The sequence below is a fragment of the Macrobrachium rosenbergii genome, chromosome 14, assembly GCF_040412425.1.
Source record: "Macrobrachium rosenbergii isolate ZJJX-2024 chromosome 14, ASM4041242v1, whole genome shotgun sequence".
In the NCBI taxonomy this organism is placed as follows: Eukaryota; Metazoa; Arthropoda; class Malacostraca; order Decapoda; family Palaemonidae; genus Macrobrachium; species Macrobrachium rosenbergii.
In genome coordinates, this window is record NC_089754.1 from 33053034 (window position 1) to 33067383 (window position 14350).

The 14350-nt window shown below is 36.4% G+C and overlaps 1 long non-coding RNA gene and 1 pseudogene across 1 annotated transcript in view; both read right to left on the reverse strand.

Moving 5' to 3' along the window:
• Nucleotides 1-14350, reverse strand: part of LOC136845884 (uncharacterized) — a 315993-nt gene that overhangs the window by 116519 nt on the left and 185124 nt on the right. The window lies entirely within an intron of this gene.
• LOC136845592 (uncharacterized) lies at nt 1910-3242 on the reverse strand (annotated as a pseudogene).

The following is a 14350-nucleotide window of genomic DNA, read 5'->3' on the forward strand; positions in this document are numbered from 1 at the left end:
CGGAGAGAACGAATAACCGCCAACTATCAGCTGCAAACTTCCCTGAATATAAATGCAACATGAAAGTTCGTTTAATAAAAATATCGGTTACGAAATTCCTATATGAGGCAGTCTGCATATTAACACCCGTACTCTTGCATGCGCGCGCGCACATGCGTTCCTGAAAACGCTTTGAAAGTAAATTGAAGTATCTCGTTTCACTTATTAGACAGATGAATGACGCATAGGATCTACATTGCCAATTGGTGAATCTTTAATAACCGCAGAGATTTCTATTTTAGAAAGGGAGACAGTTCTTTCTAATATGACAGATAGATAGATAGATAGATCGATCGATAAACAGATAGATAGATATATAAATCTATGCGTTCCACGCTACTGAAGACGAGTAGAAGTGTTAAGGTCAGATTCTACATAAGTTATCACGCCTCTAAGAGAGTATGCGTATTAATTGGTTGATTAGTATGACATGCATTTAAATAATTTGCCGATTAACTGGAATCTACAGATGTACCCTTCATGGATTGAAATAAAGCTAAATTTGTTGTTATTGCAAGAGCTAGCTTATTTACTTTTCAATAATATTGCTAAAATTAAATCCATCACCTGGACTTCTGAATCCAGCATGAAACAAGAAAAGTAATTTTGCTGGACAGATTTGACATTTTCAACATTACATACCTCTAGGTCTGTTTAATCGCAAGAAGGGGAACAAAATAATTATGCATCTAAAACAGATATCTAACAACGACTGCTAAAAGCTGTATTAGGTAATACCAAAAAAACAATAAAATTTTTCGTCGTGCATATATCTCTTTCATATATATATATATATATATATATATATATATATATATATATATATATATATATATATATATATATATATATATATATATATATATATATATATATATATATATATATATATATATATATACAGCATTCATACAGTCTGTAAACAAAACATAAAAAGCTTGACAAGGACACAGTGGTTTTGTTAGTGTTCAATTTTGTTTGTTGGAATTTTTGTGCTGTCCTGAAAGTTGAAAAGTTCTTTGACAAGTTTCAACTTTAATCCAGAATTGCCTTTCATATATTTTTTTTCCTTTTAGTGGTGCTACATTACTTTATTAGCTTCAATCCAGAAATCTGGAAGTGCTTTTAAGCCACCTCATATTATCTCATAGTTCAACTGAAACATTTTTTGGACAGAAAGTTGAAGTAGTTTCCATCCGGTAAATTACATCCTGAAATGAATGATTCTGCCTTATTTTGATCACTTGTTCACATACAGACTTCGTCCAAATCTTGTTGACTTGCAGAATTTTTAATTCAATGACTATTTTCAAGCCAGACAAGATGAGATGCTCAGGGGACGAATGAAGATGAAGAGAAAATATTTAGTTAAACTGTACTGGTTCAGTCTCATTTAATCTTTGGACCTTATATTGCACTGAGACATTCATTCGGTTACCAGCAGTCTGTATCATTTTCAGTTAGTAATCTTCAGTGTTCTGTAAATTTTGAACTAATGTTACGGATGGCCAGGTACCAGCCACCCTGTAAAAAACATTATTCTTTTCCTGTTGACGAAATTAAACATATATGGTTTCGAGATTATTATATACTACATATATATATATATATATATATATATATATATATATATATATATATATATATATATATATATATATATATATATATATATATATATATATATATATATATATATATATATACTGTATCTATTGCTGGATAGGATAAACACATACTATGCTTGAGGTACTTTATTCGATGCTCGTAAATAAATATACAAGTAAATCATTTTCGGGATCTAAAACGCTGTGAGGGACAGACTAATTCGTTTCCTAAAGTGAAGAAGAAGAAGAAGAAGAAGAAGAAGAAGAAGAAGAAGAAGAAGAAAGACTAAAAAAAAAAATAAAATAAAAATCAAGACGACGGAGCTTCATCTGGTTTTTCATCCTAGCAACAAAATACTATCACAAAATGCCTGGGAAAATTCGACGAAAGGGAGTCGAGACAGTTAAGACCTGCTGGGGGCGCCGTAGAAGCCACTGGGGGTCGTTGGGGCAGGGGGAGGAGGTGCGGAGGTCTCCTGCACCTCGGGGACCCCGTAGAGCTGCCCTGGGGCCACGACTTCGCTCTTGGCTGACGCATCAGCCAACTCCTCCATCACCTTCCCGATGTCAGCGTTGAGTCTGACGAAGTCCCCAGAGGCGGCGCAGTCCACGTTGAACCACCAGTCGCAGACGAAGTACTGCTGGTTGAAGACGGTGCCGTTGGGGCAGAGGAAGGAGTCCTGGCGGTTGTCGAACTGGCAGATGTGGAAGACCTGACACTTGGCTTCGTCAGCGACGTCAGCGTAATACCCTGGGAATTCTTGCTCTTCACATTTGAATCCGTGTCTGGAACTGACGACAGGATTGGGTAGTCCTCCCCAGGGACGCCGCCCCCTGGGATAAGGGCGGCTAAGACAGCCAGGGGGTCTTCTTGCTCTTCGACGACGGCGGATTCCTCCGCCTTCAGGTCGGGGGCGCCGTAGGTGTTGCTGGGCACAGGTAATTCATAGCCGACCTGACAGTTAGCCACTCCCACCATGGCTGAGAGTCATGGTATAGAATTCTTTAGTAAGGCAGAATTATACTTTACAAACTGTTTTCAGGAAAAGTTATGAATAAACGATCCATCTATCTATATTTATCTAATATATATGTATATATATACATATATATATATAAATGTATATATAAATATATATATATATATATATATATATATATATATATATATATATATATATATATATATATATATATATATATATATATATATATATATAAGATTATCTAGTAAAATTACTAATTTTGTTATTACACCCACTTCCAAATTTAACTCATGACACTGTAATTCACAAAAACATACAAGCAAAAATTAAAAAATAAAACACGATTGCAAAGCAACATCAAAGCAGTTGCAATACATTTCAAAAGTGCAAGTCCACAAAACAAATCTGAAACTAGTTCTGTTGCAAAGACCCAAATCATGACAATGCAATTTTTTCAAACAGACTCACCCAGGAGGGCAATCACCACTAAAGCTTTGAGAGCCATCGTGACTTCGGGAAATCTTTAAAGAAGAAGAAGATTCGGACGAGAAGAAAAGGAACAGGATATGATTAGCCTGCCTCGTAGGACGTTCGAAGGAGATGTGTGACGGCTTAGGATACCCACGGTGCCTTTATAGTGCCCGTGGAAGGAGAGAGAAAGAGGAGGAGAAAAGGGCGAGATGATGCAGATGCGGCATCAGCATCCCTTTCCCTTTGGTCCTCTCTCTCTCTCTCTCTCTCTCAAGGATGCCCTTGCAATCTCTCTACGATCCAGATGACCAAGAGGTGGTTGGGTGGTAACGGCCAACTCCCGTCCCCCTCCAAAAGGTAATTCGTACACTCGACGACGTCGGTTCCAGTTTTAGTTTGATGGAATCTTGGCCTGTGAAAGAGATTTGGTTTACGGAAATGCACTGCGACGTGGCTTCTGATACCGGTCATATGCATACTTAAAATGGATATATCGACTTTTAAGTCAGTGAGTAGTTTAGGGGAATCTTGGCCCGTAAAAATGATTCAGTTTACGGAAATGCATTGCAATGCTTATTCTGATGTTGGTCATATGCAAATGCAGATGCAGATGCATACCTGAAATGGATATATATATATAGACTCTTCAGTCAGTCAGTATGTGGGAGGTTTAACTGAAATAAAATGTATGATGCTTGTGATATGAAAATGCAGATGCCAATGCATAACTGAAATGGATCAACAGACTTTTAACTCAAGGTTTAATTAAAATTAAATGTCTAATGCTGGTCATATGCAAATGCATACCAGAAATGAATAAATATACGATAAAGTCAGTCTGTAAATGGGAGGTTTAATTAAAAAAAATTGTCTGATGATGGTCATACATATGTATATGTAAATGCAAATGCATACGTGAAATGGATCAATAGACGTTAAGTCAGTTTGTAAATGGGAGGTTTACTTAAAATAAAAGTGTAAACATTCATAGTGATAAGATAATATAAAAGTTTGACATATTCTAAATATATTTCAACCACTGAAAATGTGAACTGAAAATTATAAACGAACTTTTCAGTCACTGTACAACTGGAAGGTTTCATTAAAATCAAATGTAAACCTTTGCAGTCAAAGATGATATAATAGTTTGAAGTATTCAACCAAAAATATATTTTAACCACCAAAAAATACCAAATAATCAATTCACCATAAACAAACACAATATCATTCAAAAACTATCACCAAAGGCCATGAAGAAGAATCATGAGAATCTTCAATGAGAATCACATCTCTCAGATATTATTGGCTAGTCAACTGAACCAATGGGAAGACGCCACGTTGTTAAACGTCGTGGGATTGGTTCCCTATAAGGAATATTACCAGCTACTTAATCTAAAGTGTATTCTGCCTTGTTCCCTTCCGGTGTCTTGAGAGAGAGAGAGAGAGAGAGAGAGAGAGAGAGAGAGAGAGAGAGAGAGAACAGAAGCTATGAGAAATAGAACAAGGGTTAAGCTGAGAGAGAGAGAGAGAGAGAGAGAGAGAGAGAGAGAGAGAGAGAGAGAGAGCGCCAACAAAATCGTATGGGAAATACATCAGGGGTTAAGCTGAGAGAGAATGAGGCGGCGAAAGACGAGCTTTGGTCAAACATACACTCACAGGAGGCCGCAGCCAAGCACACTCTTACTTTTCATCCCTCATTCTTCTCTTATTGACCTTCTTTCCTTCTCTTTTTATCTCTCTTAAAGAAACAACACTCAAAGAGGGACAACAGTTTCCTTAACGAATGGCCAACAGCAAACAGAAGCGAGCCTCTTCGCTAACAGAAATAAAAAATTGGCAAAAGCTTTTTGCCTCTTCGCCAACAGCCGCAAAAAATGCGAAAGCTTTTTCCGCATGCACAAGCAGGAAGGATTTGAAAGCGACCAGGCTAATTTGCTTTCTGCTACGCTATCGATGAAGAATGAATGCCACGCGCTCCTGAGATCGACACCAAGGGCACCAGGGTCGATTCGAATTTGTTTTATATGTCGGGATCATCTGTGTCAAGGGAATCTTTGGCATTGAAAAGACGGGTTTGGATGGACGAATAAATAACAATGCGATATTGTATTTATCTTGTTCTTTGTAAATAATTAATCCTTCGATTACCGCGTCTTTCTTTCTCACTATTTCTCTTATCCCTTTTCCATTTCTTAATCTTTATTTCTATTGTCTCCATTCTGCCTGGTCTACAAACGGACCCATGGATTAACCACCGCAGTAAATTTTTCTCTAATCTTCCTTATTTCCTTCGTTTCCTCCGAGAAAAAGCCTCATTTTCAGTTCTTATTCCTTACTTTTTCTTGTCTGCATTCTGCCTGGTCTACATAAGGACCCCTGGACTAACCACCGCAGTGGGGTTTTCATTGCAAGGTTTAAACGATTCTTATAGGGTACTATAAAGATTACCCACCGCAGTAGGTTTTACACCAGAAAGTTTAAATGAATTTCATGGTTTATCAAGCTTTACTGAAAAATCTTCTTAGAAATTCGAGATGAAAAATATACCGGAAGCACGCTTTCACATCCCTATCATTGAGTTTTGCTCTCTGAAGACAGATATAAAAGATTTTTCCTAAGTCCAAACATCCACGATTATAGGGTGTTAAAAAAAATCATTATCACTTTTATCATATTTCTATGTCCACATATCATATTTCCTCTTTATTCCTCACTATAAGTTTTAAGATATGACTGGCAAGGCGACCAACAGAGAAGGCCGATGTAAAATACAATAATTTCATGAAGACCTCAGGATTTTTTTTAAGGGGCTAAAAGGATGACCATTTTCAAGATATTAAAACCAATGTCTTTCTAATAATATCATAATTACATTTAATATTTTCTGTGAAAGACTAGGCATAATTATTCACACTGAAGAGGAGACGTGATGTCTAGTAACTGTTCAAGAATCATACTCATTCTCTCTCCCTGATTTTATATCTGCTACCTATTCATTCAATTTACTTCTGCAAATTTCTACTTCAAGATGAAAGTTAGGCTCAATTGATTTCGACTACTACAATTTCAATTACTCTTATCTTTCTTACATTACACGATCCCACTTCCTTTAGTGTTCTGATACACTGGAATGGAATATAGAATGTTGGCAAAAGGCCAAGCCTTGAGACCCGTGAGGTCATTCAGCGCTGGAAAGGAAAATGAGAGTGGGTAGGTCTGAAAGGTGTAACAAGAGGAAAACCTCGCAGTTGCACTATGAAATAACTGTTAGATAGGATGTATAGCAATATGGAAGAAAGATAAAATGCAATGAGGTACAGTAGCCTACCAGGAATGAAAGGGGTTGTAGCTAGGGGCCGACGGGACGCTGCAAAGAACCTTAAGCAATGCACTGACCAACCCCCTACGGAGTTTGATACACCGAAATCCTGTCGCAACCAGATTTACTCATGAGAAGGAATGTAGTACGAGACGAGGCGGTCAAAATAAGTGTTTGAAGCTATCGAGTCATCTGAGAAAACTACAGTAGAATAGCTACAATATACAAAAGATGGGAGTCACGCAGAGAGAGGTCATAAAAACCAAATAGGAGAATGAAAGCTACTGTATGGCGTAGAAGAAAAATTTAAAATACTTACTAAAAATATATATATATATATATATATATATATATATATATATATATATATATATATATATATGTATATATATGTATATAGTATGTATAATACACACACACACACACACACACATATATATATATATATATATATATATATATATATATATATATATATATATATATGTACTATATATATATACACACACATATATATATATATCACATACACATGTGCGTGTGTATGCGCGTGTACAACACGTAAAGAACTTCACATGCACTGCTCATTAAATGCGTATGTACAGATTCACAGTACAAGATTAATAACTAGGAAAGTAAAAAAAAATAATAATTATAATTATTATTATAATAATTATTATAATAATAAAACACTCCAGAAAGTACACCTGCTCAATAAAATGAATGATACCTACACTATTAAATACGCGAAAGCGAAAGGAGATAAAAACATTACACTTTGTGAACAAGTGTCATGCATTTCATGTCATCATTAAAACGACTCAACTATTTATAACTGATCTCATAATTGCATGGTTTAATCTAACCCTTGACCTCAATGCCACAATTAGCCATTTCTTCACTAAGTAATTCGATAAGTTTAAGTCGTAAATATGCTGTCGATGTTTTTTTAATTCACTTTGTTATTCATCATCTGTTGTGACGTTCAAGACACTGTTGGCTAGTTGGATGTGTTTGCTTGAATAATATTTAATATTTCACTGAATAATATATCTTTCAATGAAACATTATAAATGAACACTTGAGCATAGGAATTATAGCTTAACAGATTAAATTAATAAATAGGATTCTTTTACCAAATTTTGAGTAACTTATCTTTTGAGCATGATATAATTATTAACTGAATTAAAAAAAAAAAAATAAAAGACTATTATATATGTTGCGTAATACTACTGTGTGCTGCTACCATTAACACTACTAAGCAGTATCTTTTTATTATGGAAATGTCCTCAGTCCTTAAATAATACCTATATATTCAAAGTAGGTTCAGGGCTGACGCCATCTTGAGGAGTGAATATAAATCCAATTCCTCTTCAAACCTTTACTCGCATGCATTTCATCCATCTCACTTAACCACGACGAGGTCCCCTGGAAAAGGAGAGCTGAACTAGAATGCACAGACACGCACGCACACACACACACAGAGTAAATAGCCAACATGAAAGGACCTTAGGAAAGAGAATGCTCGATTTTTTTTTTTGTACCTTCAGAAAGATGGAACGTTCTGAGAATAAGCGAAAGGGTTCGCTGCTATAGAGTAGAATATAAATTTAGGCCAAAAGCCAAGCGCTGGGACCTATGAGGTCCTTCAGCACTGAAACTGACAGTAAAAAGGTTTGAAAGGTGTAACAGGAAGAAAACCTCGCAGTTGCACTATGAATCAATTGTTGGGAGAGGGTGGAAAGTAAGATGGAAGAAAGAGATTATGAACGGACGTATAGTAAAAGGAGGTTGACTGTTATGGATTTCCTTAAGCAAACCTTTACTCTTGAGGATTAAGCTTCAGCAGCAACGATTCTCTGAATCTTGATTCTTTCTGCAAATCTCCTTATGACCCGTAACCGCTGCACGGTGAGTTATAGGATAATCAACAAAGCTTTGGTTTTGCTTGAGTTCAACCTCAACTCTCTCTGATATTACCAATTACTGATCCGTCCTTAATAAATTATAAGGACAGAGAACTACAGCAAGATTTCATCCTCTACCTCACACACACACTCACATATTTATTCATCAAAATGTCTTATAGCCAAACCCCATAACATTGTAAGTATTTTTCTTATTTGTTTTATACAAATTAACTCTTGCATGCACGTACTTACGGCTTACTCTTTCATTAACTATAATATAACCTAACTTATTTTAGTAGTCAATAAATTCCGAATTATGGCCGCTGCTTCCTGTTTGGATACAAAAGAAGATCGAATAAGGAAAGAGAAACGAATTTCATGGCGAGAGAGAGAGAGAGAGAGAGAGAGAGAGAGAGAGAGAGAGAGAGAGAGAGAGAGAGAGGAAGGTACAAGATCTAACTTTGGTTGCCTTTTAATTACTTGGGCAATTTGTCGTAACCAAAAGGGGGGAAAACTTATTACGAAAATGAGACACTTGATTTAAGGAGTACAGATAGAAAAGAGTAGCTTTATTTAATTAAACAAATAATTATATTTTAAGTATGAACGCACGCACGCACTCATTCCATACATAATTATACTTGTATGTATGTATGTATGTATGTATGTATGTATGTATGTATGTATGTATGTATGAAAAACAATCCATAATCTGGTATAAACTGTTTAAAAAGTCCACGTTTCCAAAATCTGTTTCCTTAAATAATAATAATAATAATAATAATAATAATAATAATAATAATAATAATAATAATAATAATAATAATAATAATTGAGAAACAAATCCACAATTATGTACGGGTGCGTATTTTTAAAATTAAATCCCTACAGGGAGCTTTCGGGAATCTGCTCGATTTCCCTTTTCATTTGAAAAGAGGAATAAAAACAGATTCCCGAAAGCTCTCTTTAGGGATTTATTTTTAAATACATGTAACCATACATAACAGTGGATTTGTTTCTCCGAGTCAAGACTCATGCTACCATGAGTATTTTTTTAATAATAATAATAATAATAATAATAATAATAATAATAATAATAATAATAATAATAATAATAATAAAGCTTACACATTGCACCAAATTTCATGGCAGATTCCCAGACCAATCCGTGAGAAATGGGAGCACCAAGATGGCCGACCCTTCGGAGGCGGAGAAGGAGAGACGAACAATCAAAAGTGAATCTATCTATTTGCTCATCACTGAGAGACCTAATTGGTGGAGCCATCACTGAAGCTCCTTAGGTGATGCTGCAGACTGGCAATGACCTCATCATCATTATCATCATCATTACCTTCACCATTAGCAGTCATTTAAGCAGATGTGAGCGCTCCATCTTGTTAATGTGCTTTCAAAGAGAATGGAGGCTGTACAAGCGAATGACCATCAATGTTACATGGATATGATCATTATTACTCGAATTGGAATTGGAATATAAAATCTAAGCCAGAGGCCAAGAGCTGGGACCTATGAGGTCAGTCACCGCTGAAAGGGGAATTGAGAGTTAAATGGTTTGAAAGGTGCAACAGGAGGACAACCTCGCAGTTGTACTATGAAATAATTGTTAGGAAAGGGTGGAAAGTAAAATTGAAAAAAAGAATGTGAACGGAGGTACAGTAAATGAAATGGAACGGGTTGCAGCTAGGGGCCGAAGGGAGGCTGCAAAGAATCTTAAGTAATCTAGATACAAAACGTACTACTATTGTCTTGTGAAATAACAAAAAATATCATTAATAATTCTTCTTCCTTTCCTGAGTACATACGGTACAACAAGGATATGCAAAGAATGAACAATTAGCAGCGATCATCTCAGACATTGTTCAAACCATCCACGTCTAGAAAGAAGAACCCTCCTCTTTATATATTACCTAAATTTTTAACTTGCTTCCTTTTACAGAGGAAGCTTTGCCATCCATTAAAAAAGCAAACCTATTATTCTCTTTTCAAGTGATTAACGCCATTCAGGCAACTATGCTCGTCTCAGCCTCTTCATCAAAAAATGTTCTGTAATGAGTTCATCTTGTCTTTATCGAAATAAACCGTCACTTTCTGTTCGACATAATTACTCGACTTATAGTTATTCTGACCTGTCAAAAGCAGACGAGTCGACAGCACGTTCAACGAATGTAATTAAAGCTGCCACTCTTCATATAACTTTTGCTTGTTACAAGGTGATTAATAAAAATGCACTTGGCCATTTAAAAAGTAGAGAATTCAGTTCAGTATAATACCAACCTCGGTATACTTGAGACCGTTATTAATTCAGAAATGATTTTAAAACCCAAATAAATTAATATCGATGTTTTATATATATATATATATATATATATATATATATATATATATATATATATATATATATATATATATACGACAATTAATTTTGAAGTTTTATTAACGAGCCATACATGCAATCTATTCGGCATGACATATCCTTTATCCAGTATAACTGAGAGAGAGAGAGAGAGAGAGAGAGAGAGAGAGAGAGAGAGAGAGAGAGAGAGAGAGAGAGAGACGTATTCGGGCAGACGTCACCGATGACCCGGCTCCGTGTCATGAAGACTGACTCACTTTTACATGCGACAGTGACACACAAATGATCACGACCTTGTGCTTGGAATAACTTGCTTGCGTTATTTCGGTGTGTGCTTCGTGGCTGTGTGCGTGCATGTTGCTTGCGTGCTTCCACCCACGGCCACTCGCGACCTTAAATGACGGGTGATCTTGTACCAGTGGGTGGATAAATTATTCGAGCCTTGATTTAATGGATCAATAAGGCATAAATTGGTTTCGCGGCCTTTTAACAAATCTTCAGCAGATAATATATCAATTAATATATTAAAATATAATTAAAATATTAAAATATACTATTAATATCCTGCCAAGCAGAAGTCTTGGGATGTTTAACGTGAATGCAAAATAATAATAATAATAATAATAATAATAATAATAATAATAATAATAATAATAATAATTTTACGATTATGAATCAATTTTATAAGGAATAAACAAATTAAAACTGGACGAAAACATAAATCTTGAAATTACGTATTATACATGAGTACATAAGGTTATATATAAATAACTAATGAGTATTACAATTCTGACAAAATATCCAACATTAATTAACTTAGAAAATACTGTAAATTTCTTCTGCATTTTGAACTATTTTGTCGTAAACAATTGCATAAAGAGAACGACAAAACAGGTTAAAATATAAAAAAAATATCCACGTTTTGGTAAAATAGATATTGTAGCATTATTTTCTTACTGAATCACACTCATTAGATTTTCATATCACCTTACGTACTCATACGTAATCCGTCTTTTTAAGACAAAGTTTTAATCTTATCTAAATTTGCACCCTGTGTATTAAATTATTGAGCCAATTTACCCCAAAATACTTAGGTTCTATTTTTGAAGAGAATAATGCACTAGCTTACCTGACAAAAGGTACTTATACGTGACTATAAAACATAAATAAGCAGTCATTAGCTCGTATCAACCTGCAGTTATAATAAAGAGCTAAATTAGGGAGTACTGAGTAAACTAGGGAGTACTGGGTACAGAGGTAAAGGAGGATAATTACAGAGCAGTACAGCACAGTAGAGCACAAAGTAAAGAACCACAGAGGCACGGCGGGGAAGCGAATGAAATGATCGCAAAGTGCAAGAAGAATGCTCTGAAAAAAAAAAAAAAAGGAAAGTCACTGACGACGAGTCCTATGCCTTCATAAGGACTGAATGTAGCAAAATATATACAAAAACACAGGTAAAAAAAACTTGTGAAACCATTTTCAAATCTGCGCTTTATTATTTTCATGTATGCTGTACTTGTCTCGAAATTTAAACGGCGGGGAAGCGAATGAAATGATCGCAAAGTGCAGGAAGAATGCTCTGAAAAAAAAAGAAAAGTCACAAACTGGGAAAATGAATGAAATCTGGAAGAGATGTCATGGAAAAATGGTTTCAGGATAATCTCCTCAATCCATCTCCATGAAAGAGGGACGGTTTACGAATTTAGTGCTTTGAATAACTCAAATGAATAAATGAATATATACTGTGTATATATATTTACATACACATATATATGTGTGTGTGTGTGTGTATGTATGTATATATATACATATAGATGTATAACTGAATCACGAAAATATGGAACGTGATGAATATATAAATAAAGACAAAATCCACGAAGGAAAGAGAAACAATGGAGTGCTGCAAGGCCTTTCGACATATAGTCCTTTACTTAGCAGACTGAAGATATATAAAAAAACTGGTTCAATACTTCTTCAGTCTGCTAAGTTAAGGACTCTAAGTCGAAAGGCCTTGCAGCACTCCATTGTTTCTCTTTCCTTCGTCGATTTTGTCTTTATTTATACAGTGTATATATATACTGTATATATAATATATATATAGATGTAACTTGGGAAAATACATAGGCAATTATACGTTTGATGATTTAATACTGAAAATTTTGAAACTGAACGAACTGTATTTCCTTTGAAAGTGGAAAGTAAGAAACACCAAAAAAGAAAGAACAAAAGCAGATTTCAAGAATACAGTTAACTTTCCTCTTTCAAGACCTTAATAGGCTACAGAATGGCCTTAAATTTTGACTATCCCGGCGAATTACATGACAACAATTGAAACCAGAATAAAGAAAATACAAATATTTTTTCACTAATACAACTGAATCTTGCGTGGGTTGCAGGCTAGGGAGGGGGAGGGGAGCCAAAGGTGATTCCTGAAAGAGGAACTTCTGACGGATTTCAGGATCATGTATCGGCCAGGAATGGGAGAGAAAATGGGAATGGTGGTCTCTAGAAGAGAGTAGAGGGAAGAACTGATTGAAGAAGGAAAAGGAGGGGGAAGAAGGGGGGAGGGGTGGAGCCAATGATGATTCCAGATATAGGAACTTCGGTACGGGTTCCAGTATCATGTGCCGTCCAGGAATGGGAGACAAAATGGGAATGATGGTCTCTAGAAGAGAGAAGAGGGAGGAATTGGTTGAAGAAGGAAAAGGAGGGGGGAAGAAGGGGGGAGGTGATGGAACGAAAGATGATTCCTGAAAGTGGAACTTTCCCAAGGACTCCAGGATCATGTACCGGCCAGGAACGTGAGACTAAAATGGGAATGATGGTTTCTAGAAGATAATAGATGGAGGAATATGTTGAAGAAGGAATGGGGAAGTGGGTGCAGGTGATTGGAGGGGGGGGGAGCCAAGGATGATTCCTGAAAGAGGAATTTCTTCAAGGATTCTAGGGTCATGTACCGACCACGAATGAGGGACAAATCGGGAATGATGGTTTTCAGAAGAGAGTAGACGGAGGAATTGGTTGAAGGGAGGGGGAAGAAGGGTAGGAGAAGGCCACAGCATTAGATTCCTGAAAGGGAGCCCTTGGGTGGGAGGGGTTAGTTCCCGGATCAGGTGTGATTGCCCCCAGGGTCTTTGGCCAAGTTAAACAGTCATCACAATGGAGCTGGCCAGTCGCGTCTCCGGCGTGCACTGAATGGCAAATTTATCTGGACCGTTTGCATTTCTCATTTCCCGCGAGCAGGAGGAGGAGGAGGAGGAGGAGGAGGAGGAGGAGGAGGAGGAGGAGGAGGAGGAGGAGTGGGGGATGAGGAGGCGGAGGAGGAAGAGAAGGAGGCGGAAGAATCAGATGAAGAAGTAACAGGTGAAAGGGAATTGTATAACGCTCCCCTTTGGAAACTCGGTCAGTATTCTTCGTCGTCTCTAGTAAGTGCTCTGAAGGACATATACGCACGCGGGCGCGCACATACACACACACACACACATATACACCTAAAGGAGAAATGGCCACCTTCCTCTTGACGTGATTTTTCATGCAAATGCAGTAACGGGAACATTAGCCTAATTTTCTGGGCATTCTGTTGATTGAAAGTTTGCAAACCTATACGTAAGGCCTTGTATGTAGGCCATACCATATAAATCTCC